Raw genomic sequence first — 23548 nt, 5'->3', positions numbered from 1 at the left:
TTTAAAATCGCAGACTTTTCGCTATTTTTTATGTAAATCCTTGGTGGCGCTTGATAGCGAAGCCGGGGAGACCGCAGTGAGCTTGGCCTCCCCTGAGATTGCGCAATCCCATGTTAACTGCGCTGGCTTCCATTTCGTGAATGCATCTTCCTGTCTCTAGACCATAGATTCAATTGTTCAAACAGTTATGACCTGATTTTCCACAATTTGATGTATGTGGATTAGAAATTGTGTTTTGGTCATCAAACTGTCTGAAGGTAACATGTTTTCGTGCGCTGCTGCGCGATCATAAATGGCAAAGCACTGGTTGTAGGTGAGGCCAGCAGTTCCTTGGCCTCTCGGCAGGGGGCGCTCAAGGGGCACCGCTCATTATCCCAAAACTGTAGAGTCACAGCAAGTTATGGATGTATTATTAGCGAGTTTTGCTCACTGAGCTATATAATACACTGGAGTGCTGATTTTGCCGAAAAATTGAAGTCACTGGCCGCCATCTTGCTACTCCCTACTCTCACATAATCCCATAGGATTTGGTTGCAACAACAAGCAGTTTTCTGGCTGAGTGAAAACGTTTCACAGGTAATTCTACAGTCAGTGGATGTACTAACACTATCAACTACTAGGAAATTAGGTGCTGAAATATTTTACATGTTATTCATATTAAATATATATATATGTATATATAAGTATGTGTATATGTATATATGTATATATATGTATACACATATGTAAATATATGTTTTTGTATATTGTTATTTATATATTTATAAATGTTAAACATATATATTTAAATTAATAAAATGCAAAATATTTCAGCACATGACTTTCTCAGTACTTGATATTTTTAGAACATAACATAAAACTATATATAGCGATAATTATTCATGTTTTGTTTTTGTAATGAAATGTGCGGAATGTGTGTTATATTTTTAGAATGTGTTACAAATGCAGAAATTCATCATAACTCATAAACTGTTACCAATCAAATGACAAATAATTTAGTTTTTTTTTTCCAAAGAATCAATATTTTTTTCCATGTCTCTTGGTGAATTGATTTGGCTCAGTCTCCTTCAGCACTTTCCAATGAGTCTACTGTACACTGTATGACGTCAGTGCCTCACCAGCTATGAACCCTACCGCACGTCACAGTCAGAGATGGATCACAGTGTGAATTTCAATGATCCCGCGTTATGGCCAACAAAAATGACTGATTCTGATTTAATGAATGTTGTGCGTTTAATGGCAAAAAGGAAGCCTTTCTCAGAGATGGCAAATGAACCGCCAGCAGATACAGAGGGCAGAGAATTCCCAAAGTATCTAACATATTCTACCTCCTGCAATGGAAGGGAAAAAATTGTTAGGGACTGGCTAATATACAGCAGGTAAAAAAAAAGACATATTTTGGCTGCAGTGCTTGCAGTGCTCTTATGAAGAAAAGATCAACTAGTGCACTAAATTTAATAAATGGGTTGAAAATATCCAATATAAAATACAGAGAATTCCAGGGCATGAAGTACACAGTTAACTGTGTACTGTGTTGACTTTTTTTGGTGTGTGTGTGTGTGTGTGTGTGGTGGCGGCAGGTGTAGAGGGGGTCCCAAAAAGACTGTGTTGTCCCGGGCCCTAGCCAAGCTGTCGGCTGGCCTGCCTGCAGGTGTATCTATTAGCAGGTTTACCACTTCCTGTAGGTCAACTAAGCCCGGTTTATCACTTAACCATGTTCTTAGTATACACCCCCTTTGCCTGCACTTGGTTGTGTACAATTTTAAAGTGTATAGCACTGACCTTACTTGAAGAAGGAAAACTGAAAGCTTACAAAAAGGTTATATTTTCTGTCTAAACTTGGTCTAAATTTCTCTTGCACTTGGTTGTTTATATTATTGTAAGTTAATTTGACCTTCAAAGTTTACCAAAATCTAAAAAATGTCATTCAGACTGCATTCGCTTTTTTTACTTTTTACTTATACTTTTCATTACATTACTTGAGTATATCTATTTTTACAGTAATTTTCATACTTAAGTACCAGACATTTCGTAATATTTTAAGACTTTAACTCAAGTAACATTTCAGTCAGTTACTTGGGGCCCGTTCTTCGTACGTCGCTAACGTGTACGTCGCTAGCTGGATTTGATTGTTGACGATTTGGCATGATCTTGGATCGTTTGGTTCTTCGAAACTCATCCTGCACTTGTTGTCATAGCAACATGTGCACAAGCTTAAACCTGCTCGAGAGCAGGCTTATTTCATGTAAACAGGATTAGATCGCAGCTTTATAAGCAGAGGAGATAGAGAAGTCTGTCGTAGCCATGTCCATTGTTACGACAGCAACCTGTTGCGGAAGGTGCAAGAATAATTTCAGAGCTTTTCAAATTAATGCCGTATTGCGCAATAGACAGGATCCTTTAGTTACCTGACTCCGCCAGATAGATTTGCTCCGCATATCCATCTGGAAACCTTCCGTTGAAGTAATTTTGGGAAGGGGCGAAAATACTGGTTAGCTGATTGGCCTATGTTGGTGATAGACGGGCCAAATGAACCAATCAGATTCGTCGTCGCTCGTAACAGAGCGACGACGAAAACACAACCACAAGCCAAGCTACTCTTGCTGCTGCAGGTAAAGGCTCGTTAGCTCAGCAGAGAAATACTCTGTAATTACGATAAAACTTGCTCGATAGCCACGCTAACGCTAGTTTCATCGGCTGAAGCCGCCATGTTGTTTAGACTGAACTGACGCGCTTCCCGTTGCGTCACACCTCAACCCGCCTCAAAGCCAACGCTGATTGGACGTTCGTTTGGTGAACGGCTCCAAATTTTCTTCAACGGAGAGTATCCAGACTGATCTGCGAGTGAAACCTTGAAAGCTCGCGAGATCAGGATGGTCTCACGAGGCTAATCCTTTAGTGCAGCGCGACAGTGTAATTGAAGAGAGATTTTTCTTGGTGGCTGTTATAAACAGACAAACACATCATTTAACAGTGGCTTTTAAAGAGGAAAAAGCGATGTTAGAGCCATAAATAGAAAATATTTAAGTTATTTGTATGATGGTTTGCTTTTTATTTTTATCATATTCAGTAAAAAGATTTGTTCAGGCCATTTTATTGTGAAGTTTAGTTTTAGTTTGAAAGGCTTGCTTCCTGTCGAGCCGTATATTGTATTGGAAAAAAATATGGATGGATTATCTAAACACGGAGCAATACAGTTTTACCGTATAAACTGTGTATGACTTGGAAAAGGAAGAACTTAATTTTTTTATAGATAAAGAATTTTTTCGTTAACATTCCCAGTTTGCACGTGTCCTTTACTTCCAGTGTCTAAAGAATGACACCGAAAGAACCCAATTAGCCGGATCATGATTAGCCGGATGAAATCATCTCGGATGTCTCATTTGATCTTGGATGTTTTAACCAACGAACGAAGAACGGGCCCTTGGGCTTTTACCAAAGTCATATTTTGGAGAGGTACTTATACTTTTACTTGACTCTGAGATTTCAGTACTTTATACAACACTGGGTGTCACCCAGCACACGTTACTGTGAAGTGTCGTCTCTGCAGTTCAGCCATTGAACCATTGGCAGTAAGTTTTCGTCCATATTATTTACCAAGAGAGTTCACTAGTGTTGTTTTTGTGGTTGTTTACATCCCACCCTCAGCTGTTGTTGACAATGCATGTGATGACATCAGTTTGGTTGTTGCTAGGATACAGACCCAACACCCCAACTCTTTTGTGGTGATTTTAATCACGTTCTACTCTCTGCTACACTGTCAAGGTTCAGCAGCTTGTCAGTTGCTCTACAAGAGAAAACAAGACATTGGATTTGTTTTACACAAATGTCCAAATCAAGACCTCCCCTGAGTAAATCAGATCACAGCCTTGTTTTTTTCTGCCCAGATTATAAACCGCTTGTCAAGAGACTACCTGTAACAAAAATGGTGCTTTGAGAAACTGGTCACAGGAAGATGACCATTCATACTGAGCGCGGTTCTGCTGGAGGTTTTCCTTTTTCTTCCCGTTAATGGGGAGTTTTGTTTCCGCTGTCGCTTCATGCTTGCTCAGTATGAGGGATTGCTGCAAAGCCATGGACAATGCGGATGGCTCTCCCTGTGGCTCTACGCTTCTCCAGGAGTGAATGCTGCTTGTCGGGACTTTGATGCAATCAACTGATATATAGGACATTTTTGACCCATCTGTATAATCTGACGTCGTTACCGCTGGTCCTGGGGGTGATTAGTGATGATAGACGCGATTTCTTGACTATGCTCATGCACAGATCTGTAATACTTTTCATTGCGATTCAGATAGGCGCAGACTGCACTGTGCAGTTCATTTTAAAGAGGCAGTTTTAGCGCATATTCAGACAGAAACGGGCTGGGGGAGCCGAGGTGTGTGGCTGTGGGTGCATTTACCTGCTAAAGGTAACCGCTGTGAAACATTCAGAAAGATTTCTCTGATTAATAACATCTTTATGGAGCGCTAGAGTTATTGTTACTCTGTGCTGCTTTACCAGTTCTCGCTCTCTCACGCGCTCGTCATCGGACAAAAATCAAACTGCTTCGTGTTTGTATTTTGCGGCGTAAATTGTGCGTCAGACTCAGATTTAGAAGCTTTGTTACGACATTTGAGTTGTAACTGCAACCGTTTTATTTATATATATATATATATATATATATATATATATATATATATATATATATATATATATATATAATTAATTAATTTTAATCTTGGGGGTGCGTCAACCCGGCTGGGACATGGAAGGGGGTGTGCGGCTAAAAAAGTTTGGGAACCCCTGCTCTAGAGGACTGAAACGCCTCAGTCAGTGAAGTCAGACTGTGGGTCTGGGTCTGTCGGGGACAATGAGAGAAGTTTCGTCTCCTCTCTTCAGTTTCTGTCGCTCAACGTTTTCTTGTTCATGGTTTTTCATGTGCGCATATAAATTTGTTGTGTTCCCATTGCATTTATCCATATTTTTCTACAAACCTCTCACAGCAGGATGCCCCCCTATGAGGCCAGAATTCACCTCACTCTCTTCACTTCTCTTTCCGGGACTGTCAAGGAGAGGGTCCACACTGGGAGCCAGCCATGCGCCCTCATTAGAGCTCAAAGACTCACAAGCTGGGTAAAATGCGCTTTCTGTGAAACTCATTTCCCGTCATTTCAATGGAGCTACAAAGGGGGGAAACTTTTCCTCTGCGATCGGAGGACCCGAGGGTTTGGAGAATCGGCTGGATCGAGCCAAGTCTGCAGTCATAACTTCTGCGTCAGACGCTGGAGTAAAGAATCCGTCCATGCCAAAACCAGCTTTGTTTATTTTTCTCAGCTGTTGCTGGGAGCTGACTTCAGGAGGTGTGGATCAGCCAAAAGTCGGCACAGGACCCCTTTTCCCAACAGGAGAGCAAAAGCTGAGCTGAACTTGCCATTGCAACCGGGTTACAGGACCCTGGAGCGACCTGCTCCAATCGCCACATTCTGTGGTTACTTAATGCATTTTCCTAGTGTTTTTGAAACACGTGGCGCTTACAGGGTAACTCCCATTGGCATTCTTTGAACCATATCATTGCCGATGTAATTCAAGTGTGTTTTATGGTTCTAACAAACGTTATTTCCACAAGGGTTTCATACATTGATGGGATATTAACTTTAGTGTTATCCAGTCCACTCATTACGACCAAAATAAAGTTGAAGCTTTTTAAAATTAGTCCCGAATGTCCGCTAGCCTAGCTTCTGGATAACTTCCGGTCTTGCCGGATGCACGACTATGATTCGTTTCAAACATAAGGTTTGTTTCGTTCGCTCCACCATTGTTCGATAGTACTATGAGAGTTATTACTGCATTAATACAGAATATTAATGTTGATTTAAAGGTGTTTTGTATAACTTTAGATTAGCCAATTTTAGCAACCGATCGCTACAATGACCCCTAGCCTCCCGGAGGTATTAAAGCATTAATAAAATCGAGCGTTCTAGAAGTTTACTGATGTTTATTAAGAGAGTCATTCTTTAAAATGTTATTTCATCAAATAATGTTTTGTTTGACTCAGGATTTGGATTGTGAATGGGATGAAACACATACCAAATGTTGTTCTGAATTAGTTACGCTAATTTAACCTCAATTCACATTCTATAAAATGAACTTTGGTTCTTTAACTCAGATCTGCAGTGAACCAGGATTCACTGAATTATTCCGATGATGATGATCAACCACTTTATTTTGTCTTTTGTTTCTTTTGTGTGTACATAGTTCCTTAGCTTCTTTTTATCTTTATTTTGCTTAGTAGTTTTAGTTAAGTTTCACTAGCCTTGTAGAGAGGATTTGTTGATTGAAATATAGTGTTAATTCAGACAAGCAGCATTTTATAGTGATCTTCTCTAAATGTTCATTTTAATTATATTGATAAATTCTTGAACTTGAAGAGAAGTTGTCACTCATTTATCCTATATGTGTGCAGAGTTTGCTGTAAAAAGAACTCCAGTGGTCTAATTATCCCTTTCAACTACTGTCCTAATATCAGCTCAAGAGTTGACATTCACTGGACAGTACCCAACAGACAGTTATTTAATAAACGTTAAATAACTTTTAAACAGTGTGTATTGCACAACCATCTTTCAGTCTGATTTATTAATTAGTCCCAGGCCAATTAATAACTACAGTTCTTTTGAATATTTAACCCTCAGTTTCCCTCATCCAAACTGCAAAGCAATAAAACCTCTCCTGTTTGTTGTTTTGTATCGTCCACCAGGCCCTTACTCTCAGTTTTTGGATCAGTTGTCAGACTTCTTATCTGATTTGGTGATAAACACTGACAAGGTTATTATAGTGGGTGATTTTAACATTCATGTTGACACAGAATGTGATAACCTTAGTGTAGCCTTTAAAACTATCCTAGATTCAATTGGTTTTGCTCAAAATGTGCATAAACCGACACACTCTTGGCTCCATATTTTAGACCTTGTGCTGACATATGGCATTGATTGTGAAGAATTAACAGTATTTCCTCACATCCCTGTACTATCTGATCATTTTTTAATAACATTTGAGTTTAATCTAACTGAGTTCTCCACCCCCAAAAGAGGGTTCCATTATAGTAGATTTTTATCGGACAATGCTGCATCAAACTTTAAAAAGTCTGTCCCCCTCTTAATATCGTCAGTATTGCAAAAATACCCTGCAGATAACAGCAATGTTGTTTCTTCCAATTCACAAATAGATGTCTTTGTAAACGGTATGACTTCGTCTTTGCGTTCTGCATTAGACAATGTAGCTCCCTTGAAAAAGAAGGTGATTATTCACAGGAAGCTTGCTCCTTGGTTTAATTCAGAGCTGCGTTCCTTGAAGCACAATGTTAGGACATTGGAGAGAAAATGGCACTCTACACACCAAGAGGAATCCTACCTAATCTGGAGGGACAGTCTATTGTTGTATAACAAGACCCTTCGCAGAGTTAGAGCATCATATTTTTCATCATTAATTGAGGAGAATAAGAATAATCCTAGATTTCTCTTCAGTACAGTTGCCAAACTTACACAGAGTCATAGCTCTGTTGATCCATCCATTCCCTTAGCTCTTAGCAGTATTGATTTTATGGGATTCTTCATAAATAAAATTGATTCCATTAAAAATAAAATAATTGTCATCCTCCCAAACATGATTACCTCGTCCTCAGTAAGTGAGGCAGCATTGGAGGAATCTTTAGAACCTGCGCAGTGTCTGAACTGTTTAAAAGCAGTAGAGCTTTCTGAGCTATCTAAAATTTTAGCTTCATCTAAACCTTCTACCTGTATGTTAGACCCAATCCCAACCAAGTTGTTTAAGGAGGTATTCCCTCTGATCAGTGGTCCTATTTTAGACATGATTAATCTATCCTTGGTAAATGGATATGTACCACAGGCTTTTAAAGTAGCTGTTATTAAACCTTTACTTAAGAAACCATCTCTTGATCAAGATGAGTTAGTAAATTACAGACCTATATCTAATCTTCTTTTCTTATCTAAAATTCTTGACAAAGTAGTTGCTAAATAGCTATGTAAACATTTACAAAGTGATTACCTGCTTGAGGAGTTTCAGTCAGGCTTTAGAGCTCATCATAGCACTGAAACAGCTCTGGTGAAGGTCACTAATGACATTCTCATGGCCTCAGATAATGGACTTGTTTCTATACTTGTCCTGTTAGATCTCAGTGCTGCATTTGATACAGTTGATCACAATATTCTCCTACAAAGACTTGAGCATTCTGTAGGGATTAAGGGGAAAGCATTAGGCTGGTTTAAATCTTATCTGTCGGACAGATTCCAGTTTTTTCATGTTAATAATAAATCTTCCTCAAACTCTAGGGTCACTTGTGGAGTACCACAGGGTTCAGTCCTTGGACCAATTCTATTTACTATATATATGCTTCCGATTGGCAAAATTATAAGACAGCATGGGATTAATTTCCACTGTTATGCTGATGACACTCAGCTATATTTATCCATAAATCCTGATGAATCCAATCAGTTACTTCGACTGCAGTCATGTCTTGATGACATCAAAAGCTGGATGACTTTAAATTTCCTGCATTTCAATTCTGACAAGACAGAAGTTGTAATCTTTGGGCCAGAGTCCTCAAAAAATAAAGTTCTTAATCAATCACTTAATCTGGATGGCATTAACTTGGCCTCTGGTAATAAAGTTAAAAATCTTGGTGTTGTTTTCGACCAAGACATGTCATTGAAATCCCATATTAAACAGGTTTCCAGAGTTTCCGTTTTTCACCTCAGGAATATCGCCAAAATTAGAAACATTCTGTCCAGGGGTGATGCTGAAAAACTAGTCCATGCATTTGTTACTTCAAGGCTGGACTATTGTAATTCTTTACTATCAGGAAGTCCACAAAATGCTGTTCGAAGTCTTCAGCTGATCCAAAATGCTGCGGCAAGAGTTCTGATGAAAATCAACAAGAGGGATCATATTTCTCCAATTTTAGCTTCCCTTCATTGGCTTCCTGTTAAATCAAGAATAGAATTTAAAATTCTCCTTCTAACGTATAAAGCCCTTAATAATCAAGCTCCATCAGATATCAGAGCTCTGATTACCCTGTATATTCCTAACAGAGCACTTCGCTCTCAGACTGCAGGTCTGCTGGTGGTTCCTAGAGTCTCTAAAAGTAGAATGGGAGGCAGATCCTTTAGCTATCAGGCTCCTCTCCTGTAAAACCAACTCCCAGTTTTGGTCCGTGAGGCAGACACCCTGTCTATTTTTAAGACTAATCTTAAAACTTTCCTTTTTGACAAAGCTTATAGTTGGAGTGGCTCATGTTACCCAGAGCTACCTCTATAGTTGTGCTGTGATAGGCATAGGCTACTGGAGGACATCAGGGTCTAATTTTCTCACTCTACTGATTTCTACTGTTCTTCAGTCTACTGTTCTCCAGTTTTGCATTGTATTACATTGAAATGACTGTCGTCGTTTCAGCTTTTAACTTTTTGCTCTCTCTTTCTTCATAGTAGGCACACCTGGTCTGACGTTCTGTTAAACTGTGACATCATCCATAGAAGATGGCTCACCCGCTACTACCATCTAATGTAGAACAGATTACTGGATCAATGTGTGCTTCTGTGCTTTTTTGTCTGTCTTGTTGTGTCTCTGCTCTGTCTTCTGTAACCCCCAGTCGGTCGAGGCAGATGACCGTTCATACTGAGCCCGGTTCTGCTGGAGGTTTTTCCTTCCCGCTAATGGGTGGTTTTTCTTTCCACTGTCGCTTCATGCCTGCTCAGTATAGGGATTGCTGCAAAGCCATGGACAATGCAGACGACTCTTCCAGTAGCTCTACGCTTCTTCAGGAGTGAATGCTGCTTGTCGGGACATTGAAGCAATCAACTGATTCCCTTATATAGGAAATCTTTGACCAATCTGTATAATCTGACTGATTTGACTTTGTAAAGTGCCTCGAGATGACATGTTTCATGAATTGGCGCTATATAAATAAAATTGAATTGAATTGAATTGAACAACAGGTCCATGGTAGATATCATCTACCTAATTCGGGATGTTTTGGAGGTCTCTGGTTCGTTGGTTCTAAGAACAGGTTTGATCAAGAAAAGGCATTTGATCGCATTGATCAGGCTTCCTCTAGAGAACAATGGAGAGGTTCAGGTTCAGCGCTTGTCATGATTCAGCCTGTCTGCTGCACCATGCACAGACTCAGACACCTTCCATACAGCTCCAGTCTCCGGTTCAGTAATCCTCCACACCTGTCAGCTACTAATTAGCCAGTATTCAGCACACCTGTCAGCCTCACTATTTAAGCTCAGTGCTTTCTGTCATTTCTCGTCGGTTCTTTCTGTTTTCCTGCTTACCTCTGTTTCTGCTGCTCACCTCATCCAGTCTCGTCCAGTCCGAAGTTCCTCCATTCTCCGCCAGCCTGCTGTAGTTCTGGTTCCAAATCTTCATTCTGTCGTGCTGTGAGTCCAACCTGGTTCCAAGTCTCCTTTCTGTCGTGCTGCTGGTCAAGCCTGGTTCCAAGTCTCCATTCTGTCGTGCTGCTGGCCCAGCCTGGTTCTAAGTCTCCATTCTGTCGTGCAGCTGGTCAAGCCTGGGTCCAAGTCTCCATTCTGCTGTGCTTCTGGTTCTGCTGCCTCCATGCTCTGGTTCCAACCTGCTTGCCAGTTCCTGCCTTCACCATCCTCCTGCTTCAGCTCAGTACAGACTCTTGGTTCCTTCCTCCACTATCCACAAATTTCAATAAATTGTTAAACTTAACTCTGTTGTGGTTGTGTTCGGGTTCAATAACAAAACATGACAGAACGAACCAACCACATGAACCCAAAACCCACACAGAGCCTCCATGCAGGAGCTGGTGGGAGAGATCTTGCTCCGCTCTCGGCCAACAGCGCAGCGGAACAGCTCATAGCCCAGTCCTGGGATTGTTTGGAGATCCTCGCCTCGCTCAGTCCACCTCCGAGGCAGCTGGGCGCGGTGGCTCAAGTTCGGAAGCTGTGGAAGAGTCAGGCTGAGCTCCTTCCCCTCTTCGAAACAACGGGGCTGATGGAGGAGCTGGAGTGGATACACAAGGCTGCTTCCGCTCAGCTCTTCGGCAGAACGCCTCCTTCCCGATCCTCCACTCCTGCCGCTTCCACCGCTGCTGCTGCCGAGTCTGCCTCAGCTCCCGCCACAGATCCAGCCCCAGCTCATCTCGCTACTGCTGCTGCTATGGTTCCTGCTGCTGCTGTAGCTCCTGCCGATGCTGCCCCCACAACCTGATCACTAGCAGCAGCCACTCTCTCGCCGCCCGGCTCCTCTCGACGGAGACGCCAGGCTCGTCGATGCCGGAACACACCCACTGCTCAACCTGAGGCTAAGCTGGTTGGCACAGCTGTGATCCCTCCACTTGGAGCTGACGTCACCTCCATGTCCCTGGTGGGTCAGTCTGACGGCGTTGCGGCTGCCCCAGCGAGCCAGAGCAGAAGCCGTCTCGTTCCCCGTCGTCTCTGCCACCACCTCCACGACACTCCTCGGGTGAAGCCTTCAGCTGCTGCTCCCAGCGCTGCTGCCTCTGTCTCCTCCACGTCAGTTGCTCCTGCTGCGTCTGCTGATCTGATCGCTGCTGCTGCTAAGCCCGCCGTAGTCTCTGCCTCAGCTCCCGTTGCCTCATCGTCGGCAGAAACCTCAACCTTGCCGCCCGGCTCCTCCCAGCACAGATGGCGAGCGCGCCGGCATAGGATTTCCGCCACGGCGCTCCCTGAGATCCTGCCTGAGGCAGCCACCGCAGTCACTCTGACTGGGACCGAAACCACCTCAGTTCCCTTGGTGGTTCGTACGGGTGTGGTTGCGGTGAAAGTTGATCAGGAGAGTCTGGCCGAAGCTCCCCGAGTCCACGAGTCTCAGGTGTGGGATTTTTCCTATGGGGACAGGGATGACCTGTTCCTCGGTCGACCTACCGCAGCCAAGGACCCAGATCCTGCTCACCTCGCAGCCAAGGACCCAGATCCTACTCACCTCGCAGCCAAGGACTCAGATCCTGCTCAGCCTGCAGCCAAAGACCCAGATCCTGCTCAGCCGGCAGCCAAAGACCCAGATCCTGCTCAGCTCGCAGCCAAAGACCTAGATCCTGCTCAGCTCGCAGCCAAAGACACAGATCCTGCTCAGCCGGCAGCCAAAGGCCCAGATCCTGCTCAGCCGGCAGCTAAAGACCCAGATCCTGCTCAGCCGGCAGCCAAAGACCCAGATCCTGCTCAGCCGGCAGCCAAAGACTCTGTTCCTGCCCAGCCGGCAGCAAAAGACTCTGTTCCTGCTCAGCCTGCAGCACACGACCCAGTTTCTTCCCAGCCGGCCGCAGAAGACACTGCTCCAGCTTCGCCAACTACATCATGGGTTCTGGCACCACTGTCCGTCTCGGGACTCCCTGTTGCCGTGGTTGCATAGCACACCAGCCCGGCGTCCGACGTGGGTGCAGAGCACGCCAGCCCGGCGTCCGACGTGGGTGCAGAGCATGCCAGCCCGGCGTCCGACTTAGGTGCTGAGCACGCCATTTCGGTGTCCGATGGGGTGATCCAGGCATCCGACGGGGTGATCCTCCATCCACCGTTGACGCAGGGACCCAGGCGGTTCCACCATCCACCGTTGACGCGGGGACCCAGGTGGGTCCACCGCCTGTCAAAGATACGGGGACCCAGGAGGGTCCACCGCCTGTCAAAGATACAGGGATCCAGGAGGGTCCACTGCCTGTCAAAGATGCGGGGACCCAGGAGGGTCCACCGCCTATCAGAGATGCTGGGACCCTGGGGGGGTCCACTGTTTCCTGTAGCCTGTAGCCAGGCGTTTCCTGTAGCCTGTAGCCCGGCGTTTCCTGTAGCCTGTAGCCCGGCGTTTCCTGTAGCCTGTAGCCCGGCGTTTCCTGAAGCCTGTAGCCCGGCGCCTCCTGAAACCTGTAGCCCGGCGCCTCCTGAAGCCTGTAGCCCGGGGTCTCCTGAAGCCTGTAGCCCGGGGTCTCCTGAAGCCTGTAGCCCGGGGTCTCCTGAAGCCTGTAGCCCGGGGTCTCTGTAGCTTGTAGCCCCTTGGCCTCTGTAGCCTGTAGCCCCGTGGCCTCTGTAGCCTGTAGCCCCGTGGTCTCTGTAGCTTGTAGCCCTGTGGTGTCTGTAGCTTGTAGCCCTGTGGTCTCTGTAGCTTGTAGCCCCGTGGCCTCCGTAGCCTCTTGTCCCGTGACCTCAGTAGCCTCTAGTCCTGTGACCTCAGTAGCCTCTAGTCTTGTGACCTCTGTAGCCTCTAGTCTTGTGACCTCTGTAGCCTCTAGTCTTGTGACCTCTGTAGCCTCTAGTCTGGTGACCTCTGTAGCCTCTAGTATTGTGACCTCTGTAGCCTCTAGTCTGGTGACCTCTGTAGCCTCTAGTCCTGTGACCTCCGTAGCCTTTAGTCCTGCGACCTCCGTAGCCTTTAGTCCTGCGACCTCCGTAGCCTGTAGTCCTGTGACACCTGTGTCCTGTGGCCCTGCTTCGCCCTTAGTTGATAGTCGCTTGTCTTCATCAGACTCTGCAGCTCCGCCACCGAGGTCGCCCACCGCGACGCCCGCATCTAGCTATGCCACATTGGGGTCGCCCACCGCGACGCCCGCGTCTAGCTCTGCCACGTCGAGGTCGCCCACCGCGACGCCCACGTCTGACTCTGCCTCGTCGGGGTCGCCCACCGCGACACCCGTTTCAGACTCTGCTGCTCCGCCGCCGAGGTCGCCGACCAGAGGTCCCTCCTCCTGGCTATCTAGTGCCTAACCAGACTGTCCTTTGTTCACCCCGTTGGGGTAGATTTGTGTTTTGGTTTCTTCTGTTTTTGGGATTTTTTTTGGTTCCCACCGTCCAGTACCTCCCTCCGCCCACCCTGGGTGGGTCGTTTTTTGTTTATATAACTCTTGCCCACCGTCCAGTACCTCCCTCCACCCACCCTGGGTGGGTCGTTTTTTGTTTATGTCAGTTTCTGTTTGGCCGTCTGGGAGCCGGCCTTAAGGGGGGGGGGTGCTGTCGTGATTCAGCCTGTCTGCTGCACCATGTACAGACTCAGACACCTTCCATACAGCTCCAGTCTCCGGTTCAGTAATCCTCCACACCTGTCAGCTACTAATTAGCCAGTATTCAGCACACCTGTCAGCCTCACTATTTAAGCTCAGTGCTTTCTGTCATTTCTCGTCGGTTCGTTCTGTTTTCCTGTTTACCTCTGTTTCTGCTGCTCACCTCATCCAGTCTCGTCCAGTCCGAAGTTCCTCCATTCTCCGCCAGCCTGCTGTAGTTCTGGTTCCAAATCTTCATTCTGTCGTGCTGTGAGTCCAACCTGGTTCCAAGTCTCCTTTCTGTCGTGCTGCTGGTCAAGCCTGGTTCCAAGTCTCCATTCTGTCGTGCTGCTGGTCAAGCCTGGTTCCAAGTCTCCATTCTGCTGTGCTTCTGGTTCTGCTGCCTCCATGCTGATGATGTAATTGTTTTCACTTGAAATCAGCAGGATGTTAACCAACTGACCGAGATAACAAATAAGTTTTCTGTTTTATCTGCTGTGAGGGTGAACTGGGGGGGGAAAGCCAAGCCAAGGGTGAATGCTATGAAGGAATCCTGATTCTTCCTCAAGGGCTTTTATGGAAAAGAGATGGTTTTAAATATCTTTTTAGGGGATGAAAACACTAAAAAAAAGAACTGGGAAAATGTGGATCGGAAAATAGAATCCAAGCTGGCTAAGTGGAGATGGCTACACTCTCACATGTCATACAGAAGAAAGGTGTTGGTTTTAAATAACCTAGTTGCATCACAGCTGTGGCACAAACCTTCCTGTTTGAACCCATCTGGTTTGTTGGCCAACATACAAGCTAATTTTATTTTCATTAAGTTACAGGCATTTTTTTGTTTCAAGAGCTGGCAAGAATGTTCTGTTGTTTTAACTTCAGACAGGGGAGAAAAAATGGTTCTCCCAGATAAGGAATAAGTCTTGCCTTATCCAGCTGTGCATCTCGCAGGTGACTGATTGCTAACCCCAATAAACCTGCACCCCTATACCGACCCACATGTAACCTCCTGACCCTTCCTTGAAGTCTGATAATAAAGGCAGAGAAGAGAAATGTCCCGGCAGGAGTAGAGCACAGACATTCAAGGGAGTATGATTTTCCGTCTGGTGCTATTTCTCCTTCTCTGCAGAATAGTCTAAACTTGTGTTTGTGTGGTTTTCTTTGTAGGATAATAAGGGGTTATTTATAATAACCCTATCAGTCACTGACCTGTTGTGGCTGAATCTTGGGTCCGGTTCCTGTACGTTACAGTACGATGTGGCCAAGATGGACCCATCATCCGATGGTCCATGGTGAGCAGGCGTGGAGAAATCCATATCCCAGTTAGAAGCCGCGTCGCCGAGATACTTAATCGTCTCTCTGCGGCCAAGAAACCCGTCTTCCGCGCATCCGCAAACGTCACCTCTTGTCACTAAGATGGCTTATGTTATCTCCCTGTTGGCTGGAGGGCAAGGCTTTGGGGAACTTCTGAGTGGCAAAATGATTCATACCACGACTTCTCCCGAGAGTTAACCAGAGTATTCAGCCCAGTGCTGTGCTGCCATCAGTCCACCAGGGGGCTCTTGTCTCTCAGGCTGGGGAAAAGACCCGTGTCTGAATCCATAATTTATTTTCACTTGTTAGCGGCTGAAAACTTATGGAATGAGCATGCTCTCATGGATGTGAGAGCTGTCTCACCACGGAACAGTGGTTTCCCTGTGAAAAAGATCTTGTGTAAATCACCTTTACAGAAGCATGTTGTCTCCCATCAGAGACGACTCTTCATGATTCTGAACAAGCGTGAAGAGGAGCTCAACCTGCGTGAGAGTAGATGACTTTGATTGCATCTTGTTCGGTAAGTAGGCCCCGTCACTGGAGACCAGCAGGAGAGTGTGGTTGGAGCTAGGAGTGGATGAAACATCTGATCTACAAAATAGTGGTTGTGTGGTGAGTGAGGGGAGCAGAGTGGTATGTGGTGGTGGTGATAGTTGTGGAGGGAATGGTGAGGAAGGGAGAATTCAGGATGAAATGGAGCAGGATGGTGCGTGTGGGAAGGATGGTGTGTGGTTTGTGTGGGCATCAGGGAGGGAAAAGTGAGGTGCAGGTTGATGGAGGGGAGGGGAATGTGAAGGAGCCTGTGGTGGCTTCTGTGGAAGAGAAAGGTGAGGGGGAGCAGATGATGGAGCTGGAGGCTCCTACACAAGTTAACAGATGTACTAAAAGGAAAAATGTGGTCGCTGCTGTCCAGACCAGTAGGCAGGTCAGCAAGCTGGCTATGGAAAAAAAAGAGCTTTCTGACAGCAGTGACAGTGACGGTGAGCTCTCCGACAGCAGTGTGGTGTCGCTGTCACAGGCCAGCTGCGGAGAGCCAAGGTATCCTGTAGACTTCTTTTTCACTTTCTCCAGCAAACAGAAGGTTTAAGAGGGGTGAAGGTCGAAAGGTATTTTCCTGATTTGAGAACTTTTGATTTTTCAGCCAGACACCATATTAGACATAAAGAGGAGGTAGGTTTTACTGAGCAACAAGTTTACAGACTGAAAAAAGTATTGAGTAAACTTGGAAAGCAATTTTGAATCCCATGAAACACACAGGCACTTTAATATTTTGTATAGCTGTTTGGTATGTTGTTTTTAATCTCTCATCCAATATGGATGTCAAGATTTGTCTTTGATGAACCCAGAACCACACGCACAGGACTAAAGTTGAGGAGTTTTATTGACAGGCTTGATGGGATGGTGGGTGATGTAACCAGTAATACAGGTATACACAGGTACAGGGGTGTAGATGAAGGCAGGAGCTGACAGCCTGGAGAGAGAGTTCAGCGAGCCCCTTAACTGGCAGCAGGAGTCAACAGTTCAGTCCCAAGTCAGCCAGAGCGCAATAGCAGGTCCTTCAGGATCACAGAAAAACAAACCAGAAACAGGCAACAAGATTTCCAAAAAAACATCTAACAAACCTTACAGAGGCAGGGGCGACTGGGTTCCAAGAACTAAGGCAGACTAGCATGGAGAGGGTGTAGGTTGATGACGGACCGGCAAAGTAGTGACAGCAGAGTGAGGCTTAAGTAGTGAGGCTGGCAGGTGAAATGAGTCTGGCTAATTAGTGGCTGGCAGGTGTGACTAACTGCAGTGGAAGGAAAGGCTGAAGTGAGGGGAAGGAGAAACTAAAAACAATAAATAAAGTCAAACCCTAACTAAAACTAAAACAAGGTGGAAAAACCGAAAACCAATGGCAACAAAAGCCGAATCAAAACTAAACCATGACAATGGATACTTTCAAAATAGCATCCTTGAACATTAATAGGGCTAGAGAGGCAGTAAAATGTGCACAGATTTATCAAACAATAAACCAAAAAAGAATTTTGGATCATAGTGATCCATCAAATGAATCAGACTGGTATAAGGAGTGGAAGGAGGTAAATTGTTTTAAGTCATGGCGCTTCCCAGAGCGCAGGAGTGGGATTCCTCTCTTCAAGAGCTTTCACTCATTGTTCGAGGAAGGTGTCTTTTAGTCAGGGGTGGTTTTGATCATTTTAATGTGACTTTTATCAATATTTATGCGGCAATTACCAATGCATAGAAAAGGCGTTTTTTTAGAAGAAATTGGGGAGAAGTAGGGCGATTGCAGGTCTGAGGATTATGTTCTTATAGGAGGGGATTGTAATTGTACAGAAGATGATTATTTAGATCGCAATCATGCAGAGTAGCTGATTGCGATGTAGCAGCTCAGCGCGCTCTGCGGCAGCTGGTCTTTGCTCATGGCCTGGTGGATGTATGGAGGAAGATGCACGCAGGTTTCAGGCAGTACACGTGGTCCCATATGAAAGGAAACCACATTTCTCTAGCTCTTGGCTAGTTTTATTGGATTAAACATTTTAATGTGTTTAAAACGTGTCAGATTTTACTGGTAGGTTTTACAGATTCTCTGGTTTTAGGTAGTGTTCTTACTAGAAACAATTTACCTAAAAGCCTTTACTGGCATTTTAACTCAGTTTTAACTGACTAGTTTTAAGGAGACTTATTTCTGGATTGGTTTTAGACAGAGGAAGAATGATTTTTACCTGTCTGCAACAGTGGTGGGATAACAGAGACGTTCAAATAAAACTAGTGTGTCAACAGCACACTCTTAATGATATTCGTGACATTACCAGATCTATTAGGCATCAGGTGATAAACATAGTGGAGTTAGAACACTTGAGTGAATTCAATGAATGTGTACTTGAAGCTCTCAAATCTAAAAATCTAGTTTTAACAAACCTGTTGCAAACTAAGGCGCATTGGTCAGGTCTTCCAGCTTTTTCTTTAACTTGAAGAGAAAGTGCGGGCAGAGGAAACTGATCCACTTTCTGCTGTCAGACACGGGGCAGCAGCTAAGCCGCGACAAATTAGGGGGAGGGTGCTGGAACTCACTATTCCATAGTGAATATAATGGTGAGCTGCTCTGGGAGCTGTTCAGGGTTCTATATTGTACTGCCTGTTGTATTAATCTTTGCCCTACAGTCAAAGTGACCGGTTGTCTCTCGGACGCAGGGTCAGAAGACAAGATGTCTGTGTTTGTAATCCACTGTTACTGAGTGCAAGGCCGAATACTGTGGAAATACTGTACGGCTGATGATTGTCTAGAATAGACTGTCTTTGTTTTGTCTCCTGCCGAGGCCACTGTGCAGTATTAGGGAGAGCCGAAAGCGAGGTCGGGCAGAGACAGGGGCAGACGCTAGGCTGCAGCCACAGAGTGCGTGTACTCCGTCCAAGTAATCTCTGCTCTGTTTCTCAATAAAGTGCTGGAACTTCATCATTCCACCGTCTCCTTCTTCAGTAACACAGGGAAATCAGTTATCTGTTCAGAATTCCCATAACATTTTGGCGTCAACTAACAAGATCTCCGACCGGCGGACCAGATGGTCCGGGGACAGGAGCAGCTTTGGCCGCCCCCGGAAAAGTTTATCCGGCCTCTGTTACCCCGAACAGATTTCCAAGGGACAAAGAGGGGCTCCTGGTCTCGGGGCGGCTGTGGAGCGTCGGCGCGGGATCAGATCCGAACCTTTCTTTTCATGAGACGGTAAGAGAGTTATTTTCCAGCATTTTCTCTAAATGCAATTGCTTAAGAAAAAAAAAACGCTTGGTTAGCTTAAAATTTAGAAAAAACTGTTTTTTTTTTCAATAACAGTGCAAATACTGCAAAACTGTACCCTACAAAATAGAAATAAATAAAACCTATAGAAATAATGAATTATATTTAATCCTTAGGGCAAATAAAACAGGACTCGCAACACAGGCAAGTTGACTAAGGTTTTAACATTAAACCAAAATTCAAAATTTAATTAAAATATGTTTTCAGCTGAAATGCGGATTCTCCCGCTGGGAGGAGTGGCAGAACGATTTTCACATGGGAAACAAGACCGGGCTGAGTGATTTGCTGCTGGTCAATGGAAGTCCTTCTGTCCAGTTGGACAGAGGCTGCCCACTAGTTTAGTGGGTGAAAGCGGCAGGGATGCTTAAATTCCTGACTTCTGCGTAGACATACGCAGATTTGAAAGGAGATCTCGATCATTATACCCAAATGATCATCAGATGTGAGGCCTTTCATGTTAGTTGGTCGATCTCGCGGAGGACAAAAAATAATAGTTAAAAAAAAAATTTAAAATCTGGAAGCGGAGTAGTCAGTATAATGGGTCAAAGGCAGAGTTCCCAGGGTCAAGCCTTGCCCCAGGGAGGGACGTTCAATTTCATGCTGAAAAAGTATGGGCCCGAAAGCATGACATGCATAAATGATTGGATTAAACATGCAGATTTCCCACATGGGGTTCATTTAATATTGCAGTACTAAAAAAGGAAAATAAACTAGAAACAAAAAAGACAGTCAAAAAAGAAGAACTATTGGGGATACGGGCGTGCCTTAAATGTTGGAAAGATGAAGCAGAGAGACGGCAAAGAAAACATAGTAAATGGTTGGCTGGGAGACTGGATGTGACGGGAAGTGTGTGTGGTCGTGAAGACAATTGCTCTGTCCCCTCCGCTTCTGTCCCTAATGTCCAGACTGACTCTGGCGTTTCTGCAACACACACACACGCACACACACTAGAAAAAAAACACCTCCTCCATACAAACCTTGTGAAAAACAGGATTTGTCTAATAACCCTCCTTTCTCTTCTACTTCCATGTATCCTGATCTGAGCGCCCTCACAAGTGTGATGCACCACGACCTCGATTTGTATGCCTTTGGCCCATGGCAACCACTAGCCAAACCACAAAACCAGCATGTGAGCAGCAGCAGCCAACCAGACAATGCATCTTCTGAGCCCGGGGGATCAGCATCAGCATCGGCCCCCACGCAGCAGGCAGCCTTGAAGACTGAGGCCGATACACCAAGAGGTGCTGTTGGGTCGGGTCGCTCCTACAAACTGAGACAAGACATCAAACCTCCTGACCGCTACACGGACATCAGTGCCCCGATGATTGAAGTTATGGGCCCGAGTGGACAAGACCTGGTTTTCAGGGCCTGGAAACCACAGGACATTGAAGAGAATGCTAAGTCTCTTTCTGATCCCACCCTGTGTGGTGAGAAATTTGCCACTGCTTTCACTGACTTCTGCAAGGAACAGGTGCAACAGGTGCTGAGATTCGCAGGGTTCTCGCACACAAACTAAGAGCAACTGAACTGGCAAAGATTCATAACAAAATGTCTCAAATGGGACTGCAAGTTCTCAACCCAGATTGGGATCATGCGGACAATCATGGGTTTGTGAATGCAGTCAGCAGCCTCGCCGAAGAAGCCTCGCCGAAGAAGAAAACTTTCCCCGCAAAAATCAACATGACAAGCATTTACACCTGCAAGCAGAGGGCTGACGAGTCCAAAGACGACTTCATCGAAAGAGTGACAGAGTGTGTCACACGTCACAGTGGACAGCCAAATCCTTCCGCGCTGGGGGTGGATGGTAACATCACAGTTTGGGAAACCTTGGTTTGTGATGCGGTCATTAAAGGACTTCTCCCACAAGTTGCCGAGGCATTCAAAGCAGCCTATGTGGGGTGGGCTGAAGAACAAAAACTGTCCGATGTCTGGAAACACGGCAGACATGCAGCCAGTCTGGTGGATGAACAAAGAAGAACAAAAAAGGATAAGACTGATAAAGAACTGCATCTGGCTGCCATCTCCACATACCAATATATTGGCAGAGGGGGAAGAGGCCAAGGAGGGAGAAGCAGAGGAGGAAGAGGCCAAAAAAGATCCTGTCCAGAACGTGGGAACCCGGGGGAAGAGGATGTCTGTCATCACTGTGGGAAAAGAGGCCATTGGCAGAGAAACTGTCCACTTCGTAAGGGTCACCCTTCACGGCTTCAGGAAGCAGATTGACGCTGTAAGGTGGAGGGGGGCGAGCCGTCACGCTTGTGGGGTCAACAGATTGGTAATGTACCCCATAGGGGATCTGAAACTGATCTCTCTTCTCCAACGGTCTGTCCCTCTCCTCCTTTCCCTCACACTGCTTCCACACATAGCAACACTGAGAGCACACACATACACACACATGCAGATAACAAGCTGCAAGCACTCACAGACACAAACACAGCTGGGAGTGTTGCCTCTCTGCCTGATACAGAGACACACTCGCTTGACAATGTCAACATGCACACACATTTGGAATCTTCTGCTTTCCGCAATGAAGTACCTGCTTTGAAATCTTTGGCGGCTGTGTGGAATCTTGAAAGTGCAGAAAATGAGTGTGTGGACCGGAACATTTTGACTGAAGCAGTTTCATTTTTGGAGAAAAGGTTTGAGGAGGTGGTTCCGACTTATGCTCACTTAAGATCTGAAGCATATAGGGCTTTTCCAACTCTGAAACTTGTGGTTGATGTACACAGAATATCCTTTATGGTTGATTCTGGAGTGACATCATCAGTGATCAGAGCAGAGGAGTTTGAAATTCCTTCATGGCTCAGTGGAAACCATGTTTTCTCATGGTCTGCTTCGGGTCAGTTGACGAAAGAGCAATTTACAAAACCCCTGACCTGTGTAACTCCGGAGGGGAGTTCTTTCAAACACAGTTTTCTGCTATCGTCTCTGTGCCCTGTGAATCTGCTGGGAAGAGATTTGATGATTGAGTTGGGAATCGTGCTGATCTCCACACCAGAAGGTGTTCTGGTAAGCACTGGAGATTAGACAGTGGTCAGTGCTGTGAAATACAGCCCACAGAACTTGCTTTATGCTTGCGAGTGCAAATTTCAGACCTCTGCTTAGCGGGCAGCTGATGGAGGAAGTCAAACAGCTTGTAAATCCTCTTTCAGAGACTAAGAGCGCTACTGATTTGAGCTGCACAGTGCACACGTCACGGGGCCAGGACACGGACTTTGAGGAGGTGTGGTTCCGGTTGTCATGTGAGAAACTAACCTTTTCCACACTGTATTGGAGTTCCCAATATGCTGCGCTTGCGGTCAGTTTGCTACCTCAACAGCTAGCATTTTTCAGAGAAGATAGAATTCCACACATTCCATTGTCAAAGCCCGTGAAAGGGAAATGGAGTGATTTCACACATTTTGTCTCACAATGTCAAACAATTTGTGATTGGACTGTGGTACCACAACATCCTAACATTCTGTTTTCAAAGAGACTATCTGCTTACAAAAGACCTTTCACCGGTACTGTTCACAGTAAAAGAACAGTTAATTTGGTTCCAGAAAAATGAAACATTTCTTTCTCATGGTCTGTTTCCAGAAGTTGACGTCCCTTCACAACCCCTGCTGTCCCAGGTTCCTTCTGAACTATGGGCAAAAAGTAAATACGATGTTGGTCTGATCAAAGGGTGTGAACCTGTCATTGTGACCCCTAAGTCAGATTACAGACCCTGTCAAAAACAGTACCCTCTAAAGCAGGAAGCAGTAGAGGGCATCAGACCTGTTTTCAAATCCCTTTTAAAAGAAGGGGTGATCGTCGAATGTCCATAGTCACCCGTGAGCTCGCCTTTATTCCCCTTGAAAAAGGTGAGAGACCAGGGCAAGCCTGTTGAGTGGAGATTCATCCTAGATTTGCAAAGGGTGAATTCAGCTATAATTGGACGAACGCCCGTATTACCGAACCCTACCACGATCTTGTCGCAGATTCCTTTGGATGCTGCATTTTTCTCTGTCGTTGACTTGTCCAACGCTTTCTTCAGTGTGCCAGTCCACAAGGGCTCGCAGTACTGGTTCAGTTTCCAATTTGAAGGGAAACTTTACACTTTCACACGTCTGGTCCAAATCTACACAGAAAGTCCGACTATCTTTAATGCAGCTTTGAAAGCAAGTCTGCACTCTGTACAACTGCGTCCAGGTTCAACGCTGGTCCAGTATGTTGACGACATTCTTCTTTGTAGTCCCCCAAAGCAGCAATGTGAGGAGGACACAGTTGTTCTTTTGAAACACCTCCATTCTGAGGGACACAAAGCTTCTCTATCTAAGCTGCAGTTTGTGCAGCCTCAAGTGACTTTATTGGGTCATCACATCTCTTCAGAGGGCAGGACCCTATCACCTAAACGTGTGGTTGCAGTTCAAAACATCCCTAAGCCTGTCACAAATAAACAGTTTCTG

This window comes from Fundulus heteroclitus, chromosome 13 (assembly GCF_011125445.2).
Source record: "Fundulus heteroclitus isolate FHET01 chromosome 13, MU-UCD_Fhet_4.1, whole genome shotgun sequence".
In the NCBI taxonomy this organism is placed as follows: Eukaryota; Metazoa; Chordata; class Actinopteri; order Cyprinodontiformes; family Fundulidae; genus Fundulus; species Fundulus heteroclitus.
Note: the sequence above shows the minus strand (reverse complement) of the source record.